The sequence below is a fragment of the Salvelinus fontinalis genome, chromosome 6 (genome assembly GCF_029448725.1).
Source record: "Salvelinus fontinalis isolate EN_2023a chromosome 6, ASM2944872v1, whole genome shotgun sequence".
Classification (NCBI taxonomy): Eukaryota; Metazoa; Chordata; class Actinopteri; order Salmoniformes; family Salmonidae; genus Salvelinus; species Salvelinus fontinalis.
The window spans coordinates 32,246,918-32,256,300 of NC_074670.1; the positions used below are offsets into that span (position 1 = coordinate 32,246,918).

The 9,383-nt window shown below is 44.1% G+C and overlaps 1 long non-coding RNA gene across 1 annotated transcript; it reads right to left on the reverse strand.

The window, feature by feature from the left end:
• Positions 1–1,062: 1,062 nt before the first annotated feature.
• On the reverse strand, positions 1,063–8,326 carry LOC129857693 (uncharacterized). Its single transcript, XR_008759938.1, has 4 exons — positions 6,881–8,326; positions 6,415–6,557; positions 2,701–2,765; positions 1,063–2,588 (listed from the first exon to the last, which is right to left on the reverse strand). It is a non-coding gene; the product is annotated as an uncharacterized LOC129857693 (long non-coding RNA).
• Positions 8,327–9,383: the final 1,057 nt, after the last annotated feature.

Here is a 9,383-nt window from a genome sequence, read left to right on the forward strand (position 1 = left end):
AGCACATACTGTAGGTATGACAGATTTCACTACCTTTCTCAGGAGAGTTATACATTTTACATGAGCTATTTTCTGTCATTTAGCAGACACTTACAGTGCATTCATCTTAAGATAGCTAGGTGGGACAACCACATATCACAGTCAGTGTCACGGCCGTCAAAAGGTGGAGACCACTAAATCTGAAATGTCATAGACTACAAATTTCAAGAAAGGATCACTCTAGAGTCAGATGTTAACAGAATATGTAATTTAGCCTATTAAACACAAAAGCTGTTTCAAGTGGGATACAGACTGGTCTGGTGCCGAAAAGGAAAGTCTTCACCCATATTTAATTTGAACAAAAAAAGTAGCGTGTAGTTCTAGGACTTAGCTACACTCCTAAAAGGTAATTAACTACTGAAAACACTACCAGTATTTTAATTTAGTTCAACTACCACCAAGCTACTGCAAAATATAATTGAACTATATCTAGTTCACTAGTCCCCAACACTAGGCAGGTTTCCATTGACCAAGGTTTATTCGACAAAAGCAATTTCGCAAAAAACATTTATCCTGGACACAACAGCAGGACATTAAACTTTGGTTTACTAGTTCACAAGTGACACTATGTTAATATTTTGTTTGTGAAGATGTCAGACCATAAGTCTGTTTAATAAGGCGGATATTGCTGAAGATAACATGAAAATACATTTTTAAAAAGGGAGTCTTACCAGTTGGAGCATGGTACCCATACATCTCCACTTCACAGAGTGTTAGAATTCTGTTCTGACCTGGTAGAACCACAGTCACATAACGTCCTTCTTCACCTGATGTCCACAGAGTGAGATATCTACCTGCTGGACTGGATTTAATGACCCCGGCCTTGAAGAGAAATAATAAGTTATCCTAAAGGAAGAGTCTGCTATAGAACAGTAGAGTACGCTCTTAGAAAAAAAGGTGCTATCTAGAACCTAAAGGGGTTCTTTGGCTGTCCCCATAGCATAACCTCTAAAGAACCATTTTGGTTCCAGGCAGAACTCTTTTGGGTTCCATGTAGGACCTTTTCCACAGAGGGTTCTACATGGAACCTAAAAGGGTTCTATCTGGAACCAAAATTGGTTCTACCTGGAACCAAAAAGGGTTCTCCTATAGGGACAGCTGAAGAACCCTTTTGAAACCCTTTTTTCTAAGTTGACCAACACGGAAGAAACAGACAGTCAAATTTTAATCTCACACTTGTAAAGTTCTGCATATTTCCCGAACAAATCACTTCAATCCAAATAAAACATTAGTGAACCAACCTATGACAACCCCCACAGTCATCACAAAGAGCAGCAATTCTCTCACACCTCCCATGATCATGGTGGGCAGCTGTTCTTGCCATAATATGGACTTGGTATTTTACCAAATAGGGCTATTATGTATACCACCCCTACCTTGTCACAAAACAAGTGATTGGCTCAAAAGCACTAAGGAAATAAATTCCACAAATTAACTTTGAACAAGGCACACCTGTTAATTGAAATGCATTCCAGGTGAGTACCTCATGAAGCTGATTGAGAGAATGCCAAGAGTGTGCAAAGCTGTCATCAAGGAAAAGGGTGGCTACTTTGAAGAATCTCAAATATAAAATATATTTCGATTTTTTTGGTTACTACAGGATTCCTTATGTGGTATTTCATAGTTTTGATGTTCTACAATGTAGAAAATTGTAAAAAAAATAAAGAAACCCTGGAATGAGTAGGTGTGTCCAAACTTTTGACTGGCACTGTATATATTGTAACAGTGTAATAAAATACCCAAGAATAAAGCTATATACAAGGAGTACCAGTTCCATATCAGTGTGCAGGGGTACGAGGTATTTGAGGTAGATATGTACAAGGCAGGGTAAAGTGACTAGGCATCAGGATAGATAATAATAAGAGAAAAATAAAGAACAGAGCAGCAGCAGCAAATGAGTGTAAAGGTGTGTGTTTGTTTGTGAGAGTGTGTAATGTGTATGCATGTGTGTTTGGGTTGTGTCGGGTTTGTGTGTGTGTGTGGGTTTTGTGTGGGAGTGTGAATGTAGTGTGTGTGTGTGTGTGTGTGTGCATATGGTTTGTATACAGTCTAGTGATTGTGGGTAGGTTCAGAGCAAGACCCTTTAACAGCCCTGTTGATGTGGATGGGGACGTGCTCTCCCCTCTTGCTCCTATAGTCCACGATCAGCTCCTTGGTCTTACTGACATTGAGGTAGAGGTTGTCCTGGCACCACAATGCCAAGTCTCTGACCTCTCATCGCCTTCGTGTCGTCAGCAATCTCGATGATGGTGTTGGAGTCGTGTGTGGTCACACAGTCATGGGTGAACAGGGAGTACAAGAGGGGACTAAGCACGCATCCCTGAGGGTCTCCCGTGTTGAAGGTCAGTGTGGCAGAGGTGTTCTTGCCTATCCTCACCACCTGGGGCCGGCCCGTCAGAAAGTCCAGCATCCAGTTGCAGAAGGAGGTCTTCAGTCCCAAGGTCCCTAGCTTGGAGGGGACTATGGTGTTGAACGCTGGGCTGTAGTCTATGAACAGTATTCTCACATAGGTATTTCCCCTCTCAATTGAGATTGCTTCATCTGTGGATCTGTTGGGGAGATATGCAAATTGGAGTGGGTACAGGGTGTCTGGGATGATTGTGTTGATGTGGTCATGACCAGACTTTCAAAGCACAGATGTGAGTGCTACAGACAGGTTACCTTGGAGTTCTTGGGAACATGGACAATGGTAGTCAGCTTGAAATATGTCGGGATTACAGACTGTCCTGTGAGGATCCAAAGAGGTCAGATCAGGTTTGCAATGAATGACTTCAACAAGATCCCTTCTTTTTTTAACCTTTATTTAACTAGGCAAGTCAGTTAAGAACAAATTCTTTGTTTCATTGACGGCCTAAGAACAGTAGGTTAACTGCCTTGTTCAGGGGCAGAACGACAGATTTGTACCTTGTCAGCTCGGGGATTTGATCTTGCAATCTTTCGGTTACTAGTCCAACGCTCTAACCACTAGGCTACGCTGCCGCCCCCTCTCTCCCGCAGAGGGAGGAGGAGGGAACTGGTGGGGGTTAACAACTTTTGCTTTGTTTCAAGAATACTTTTTCCTGACGAAATTCTAACACGTTCAGAAGCAACTACTGGAACAATATATCTAACATAAAACGTGGGGAATGGTCAGAGGTGATCTAAAGAACACTAATGTTGTTTTATTAGTTATGTAGTCATTATAAATGTTATAAAGGAAATACTGTAACATGGAAAGTACACCCACTACATATGTGAAGTGTCCCTCCAATGTGTTGTGCATGAAATGGAGAAGAACAACAGTAGAAGACTTGTTGGACGATGACTGTTAAGAATGATGATATGAGAGGGACTTCCGCCAATGGCGAAGCTCTAACAAGACGCATCTGCGTAGTGTCCTCGAACTTTCAAACAGTTTTAAGGCATTTTGACATTGTTTAACTGTTCGTTAATAGTGAGTTGGAAGTTAAAAGGTTTATTGTATCGCCAAAACAAAATATGCCAAATATGTCAAAGCCTCAGACGAGGCATGGAAAAATGCCCCTCTCTGACAGTCCTTCGTCGGCCTTGGCGGATGCTAGCTCGGGAAGAAGCACCAGCATGGTTCAGAATGGAGATGGACAAGTGTATAACAAAAATAAATCCAAGAGACACTTTCTGAACCCCTCAGCAAAATTGATGTACTGGTCGATAAACTCCACGAAGACCATAAAGTCACAAAGGGACGAGTGACAAAGTTAGAAAAAGACCATGCTGACCACCAGGCTGCCATCCTGGACGTCCGTGAGGAAGTGGACCTAAAATACAAGAAGTTGGAAGACTCCATCGCTAAACTCGAGGAGAAATTTGATTATTATGAACATTTCCAAAGGCATTCGAATTTGAGACTTCAAGGTTTCCCGGAGGTCGTGGAGGGAAGAGACGCCATCTCCTTTCTACAGGATTCCCAAAATTCTGGATCTACCCCCTCCCGCGCACCCACTGGAGATTGGAGATACTGGAGATACTCGGCCTTGTCTCAGGATAGTAAGTTGGTGGTTGAAGATATCCATCTAGTGGTGTGGGGGCTGTGCTTTGGCAAAGTGGGTGGGGTTATATCCTGCCTGTTTGGCCCTGTCCGGGGGTATCGTCGGATGGGGCCACAGTGTTTCCCGACCCCTCCTGTCTCAGCCTCCAGTATTTATGCTGCAGTAGTTTATGTGTAGGGGGGCTAGGGTCAGTCTGTTATATCTGGTGTATTTCTCCTGTCTTATCCGGTGTCCTGTGTGAATTTAAGTATGCTCTCTAATTATCTCTGTTTCTCTCTCTCTCGGAGGAGGACATGCTACCTGGCCTGATGACTCCTTGCTGTCCCCAGGCCACCTGGCCGTGCTGCTGAACAGTCTCAACTGTTCTGCCTGCGGCTATGGAACCCCGACCTGTTCACTGGACGTGTTACCTTGTCCCAGACCTGCTGTTTTCAACTCTCTAGAGACAGCAGAAGCGGTAGAGATACTCTGAATGATCGGCTATGAAAAGCCAACTGACATTTACTCCTGAAGTGCTGACCTGTTTCACCCTCTACAACCACTGTGATTATTATTATTTGAACCTGCTGGTCATCTATGAACATCTTGCCCATGTTCTGTTATAATCTCCACCCGGCACAGCCAGAAGAGGACTGGCCACCCCTCATAGCCTGGTTCCTCTCTAGGTTTCTTCCTAGGTTTTGGTGCTTCTACACCTGCATTGCTTACTGTTTGGGGTTTTAGGCTGGGTTTCTGTACAGCACTTTGTGACATCAGTTGATGTAAGAAGGGCTTTATAAATACATTTAATTGATTGATAGTGATGAGCTTTGAGTGCACTATGGTGTTGAACGCTGAGCTGTAGTCAATGAATAGCATTCTCACATAGGTGCTCCTTTTGTCCAGGTGTGAAAGGGCAGTGTGGAGTGCAATAGAGATTGCATCATCTGTGGATCTGTTGGGGCGGTATGCAAATTGGAGTAGGTTTAGGGTTTCTAGGATAATGGTGTTGATGTGAGCCATGACCAGCCTTTCAAAAACACAGACGTGAGTGCTACGGGTCGGTAGCTATTTAGGCAGGTTACCTTAGTCTTCTTGGGCAAAGGGTCTATGGTGCAATGTTTGAAACATGTTGATATTACAGACTCAGACAGGGAGAGGTTGAAAATGTCAGTGAAGACGCTTGCCAGTTGGTCAGCGCATGCTCAGGTACACATCCTGGTAATCCGTTTGGCCCTGTGGCCTTGTGAATGTTGACCTTTTTAAAGGTCTTACTCACATCAGCTGCGGAAAATGTGATCACACAGTAGTCCGGAACAGCTGGTGCTCTCATGCATGTTACAGTGTTACTTGCTTCGAAGCGAGCATATAAATCATTTAGCTCGTCTGGTAGGCTCGTGTCACTGGGCTGCTCTCGGGCTGTGCTTCCCTTTGTAGTCTGTAATAGTTTGCAAGCCCTGCCACATCCGACCAGCATCGGAGCCGGTGTAGTATGATGTGATCTTTGTCCTGTATTGATGCTTTGCCTGGTTGATGGTTCGTCGGAGGGCATAGCGGGATTTCTTATAAGCTTCCAGGTTAGAGTCCCGCTCCTTGAAAGCGGCAGCTCTACCCTTTTAGCTAAGGTTGGATTTTGCCTGTAATCCATGACTTCTGGTTGGGTTATGTACGTATAGTCACTGTGGGGACGACGTCATCGATGCACTTATTGATGAAGCCAGTGACTGATGTGGTGTAATCCTCAATGCCATCGGAAGAATACCAGAAAATATTCCAGTCTGTGCTAGAAAAACAGTCCTGTAGTTTAGCATCTGCCTCATCTGACCACTTTTTTATTGATCTAGTCACTGGTGCTTCCTGCTTTAATTGTTGCTTGTAAGCAGGAATCCGGAGGATAGAAATATGGTCAGATTAGCCAAATGGAGGGCGAGGGAGAGCTTTGTATGCATCTTTGAATATGGAGTAAAGCTGGTCCAGAGTTTATTTTACTCTGGTTGCACATTTAACATGTTGACAGAGAGAGAGACAATACATTCCTGATCAGGTCACTTAGTTAGGAAAAACCCCTGACCCAACACACTGTGTCCCGACACACTGGGTCCCAACCCACTGGCTCCAACCTCCATCTCTTCATTACTTGGTTATGAAAACCCCCTGGTCCCAACACACTGGTCCCAACCCCCTGATCCCAACCCACTGGTCCCAACCCACTGGTCCCAACACACTTGTCCCAACCCACTGATCCCAACCCCCTGGCCCAACCTCCATCTCTTCATTACTTGAAGGAAATCATTCTCCAACACACTAGAGCTCTGTCTTTTCATGGAGTTGTAATTGAACAGTGACTACACAGTTGAATGTGGGGAGGTGTATGTATGCATTGACTCACATCCACCCCAAGGTCCAGGAGGTACTTGATTATGCTGATCATGCCGCTGGAGGCTGCAGAGTGGAGAGGGGTGTAGGCCTTCTTGTCTTTACAGGAGACCTCTGATCCATGAGAGGCCAGCAGTTTCACCACCTCAATGTGCCCTATGGGGGGGAAAGAGAGACAAAGAGAGAAACAGAGATGGAGAGAGAGACAGACAGATGGAGAGAGACAGAGAGTAAGGCAGAGATATAGAGGGAGAAAGAGGTTAGTTTACAGTGGTACACAGCACCATAAACAATACCTACATCGTGTTAGTACAATTGAAAACCTACATCTTATCAACATACTTAGTCCATCATTCTGACATAATAACACACTAGAGGTGGACCATACAGCTGAGCTGTGAGGCTAACACACAGCCAATTCATTCACTCACTGGGATAAGGACATTAGTCAGAATGTAAATGTGTGGTCAACTCATTACCCATGTAAGCAGCCCAGTGGATTGCTCGGCGGTCCTTCTTGTCAAAAGCATTAATGTTGGCTCCTCTGGAGAGAAGCAGCATCACCATCTAACAGGAAAAGGAGAGAGAAACAAAACACAGGCTGAGGAAAACTAAAGCAAGATCTGCTCAAATCTGGCGTCAAAGCCTCTCTTGAACAAACTCAAGCATACAATTAGGGCTGTGACGGTCATGGGACTTCCGGTGTCGGTGATTGACGTGCGGTATGTACACAGTCATCGACATTGCTGACAGCCGACAGGACGGACGGGGGAAACATTAGCAAAGAAAAACGGAGTGTTTAGGCCTAACTGTCTTGCTCATAGGCGCGCGAGTCTCAAGTTAAGGGGAAGCTCATTTTCACCATAAAAAAATAAATAAAGCATTCTATGCATCATCACATTTACAGACTTTTGTAAGATAGCTGACTATTGCTAATGTGATTAGTAAATTGGATAGTCATCATTTAGGTTAATAATATAACTCAATCACTGTTCACAAAAAAACGGCTGTTCAATGCAGCGCGTGGTAGAGTAAGGCTAGGCTAGGCTATGTCAGATATGTTTCTCTTTACAGGATTTTTCCCCCCCCTTGTTAAAATATTTTTTATCATGCAATTCTACTACACTTTATATGACTATAGAGATTAGCAGAATCTTTTTCAATATGACTTTCAAGTGGCACTGACCCAGGGATAAAGAAAGTGAATATGCACACTCACCGGGGATATAGCCAATGGCAAAAATACTGTTCGCTCAATTAAGTTGAGAATTTTGATAACTAAAAGACAGATTAGTCTTTTCATTGTCTTCTCTTTGAAGCAATAGCCAATTGCTTTCCAAACTATGTTAGCCTGAGATAGTGTTCAGTCTTTCGTGACATGCACTGTCAGGCTCATGTAAGAAGTCATATTTACACTTGACCACGTCTGTGATCAGTGCAAAAAAAATGGACGTCCTTTAGCTCTGTCCGAACCTCCCCCTTCACCTTGAAAAAGAAAGGTTTGGGAAACCCTGCTTTAACAGGCTAAAACTATTTTAAACCGGTCTTATTTTGAGTCTAAGTCTGCTCCAGCCTATAAGAACGAGGAGGAATGTCATAAAGTAAGTAAAACCAGATCATGAACTACAGTACTGTAAAGTGACAGATACTGAACAAGGTGCATACGACTGATGGAAGGAGGCATCTGTTCATAAATTGCTGGAGCACAGAAAGGATATGTCCAAAACACATCCTACCTTTCCCAATGATGAGTAAAGGCCGTTTGGCCTACCTTTCCCAATGATGAGTAAAGACCGTTTGGCCTACCTTTCCCAATGATAAGTAAAGGCCGCTTGGCCTACCTTTCCCAATGATAAGTAAAGGCCGTTTGGCCTACCTTTCCCAATGATAAGTAAAGACCGCTTGGCCTACCTTTCCCAATGATAAGTAAAGGCCGTTTGGCCTACCTTTCCCAATGATAAGTAAAGGCCGTTTGGCCTACCTTTCCCAATGATAAGTAAAGGCCGTTTGGCCTACCTTTCCCAATGATAAATAAAGGCCGTTTGTTCTACCTTTCCCAATGATGAGTAAAGACCGTTTGGCCTACCTTTCCCAATGATAAGTAAAGGCCGTTTGGCCTACCTTTCCCAATGATGAGTAAAGGCCGTTTGGCCTACCTTTCCCAATGATGAGTAAAGGCCGTTTGGCCTACCTTTCCCAATGATAAGTAAAGGCCGTTTGGCCTACCTTTCCCAATGATGAGTCAAGCCCGTTTGGCCTACCTTTCCCAATGATAAGTAAAGGCCGTTTGGCCTACCTTTCCCAATGATGAGTAAAGGTCGTTTGGCCTACCTTTCCCAATGATGAGTAAACGCCGTTTGGCTTACCTTTCCAAATGATGAGTAAAGACCGCTTGGCCTACCTTTCCCAATGATGAGTAAGGGCCGTTTGGCCTACCTTTCCCAATGATGAGTAAAGACCGTTTGGCCTACCTTTCCCAATGATGAGTAAAGGCCGTTTGGCCTACCTTTCCCAATGATAAGTAAAGGCCGTTTGGCCTACCTTTCCCAATGATGAGTAAAGGCCGTTTGGCCTACCTTTCCCAATGATGAGTAAAGGCCGTTTGGCCTACCTTTCCCAATGATGAGTAAAGGCCGTTTGGCCTACCTTTCCCAATGATAAGTAAAGGCCGTTTGGCCTACCTTTCCCAATGATAAGTAAAGACCGTTTGGCCTACCTTTCCCAATGATGAGTAAAGGCCGTTTGGCCTACCTTTCCCAATGATGAGTAAAGACCGCTTGGCCTACCTTTCCCAATGATGAGTAAAGGCCGTTTGGCCTACCTTTCCCAATGATAAGTAAAGGCCGTTTGGCCTACCTTTCCCAATGATGAGTAAGGGCCGTTTGGCCTACCTTTCCCAATGATGAGTAAAGGCCGTTTGGCCTACCTTTCCCAATGATAAGTAAAGGCCGTTTGGCCTACCTTTCCCAATGATAAGTAAAT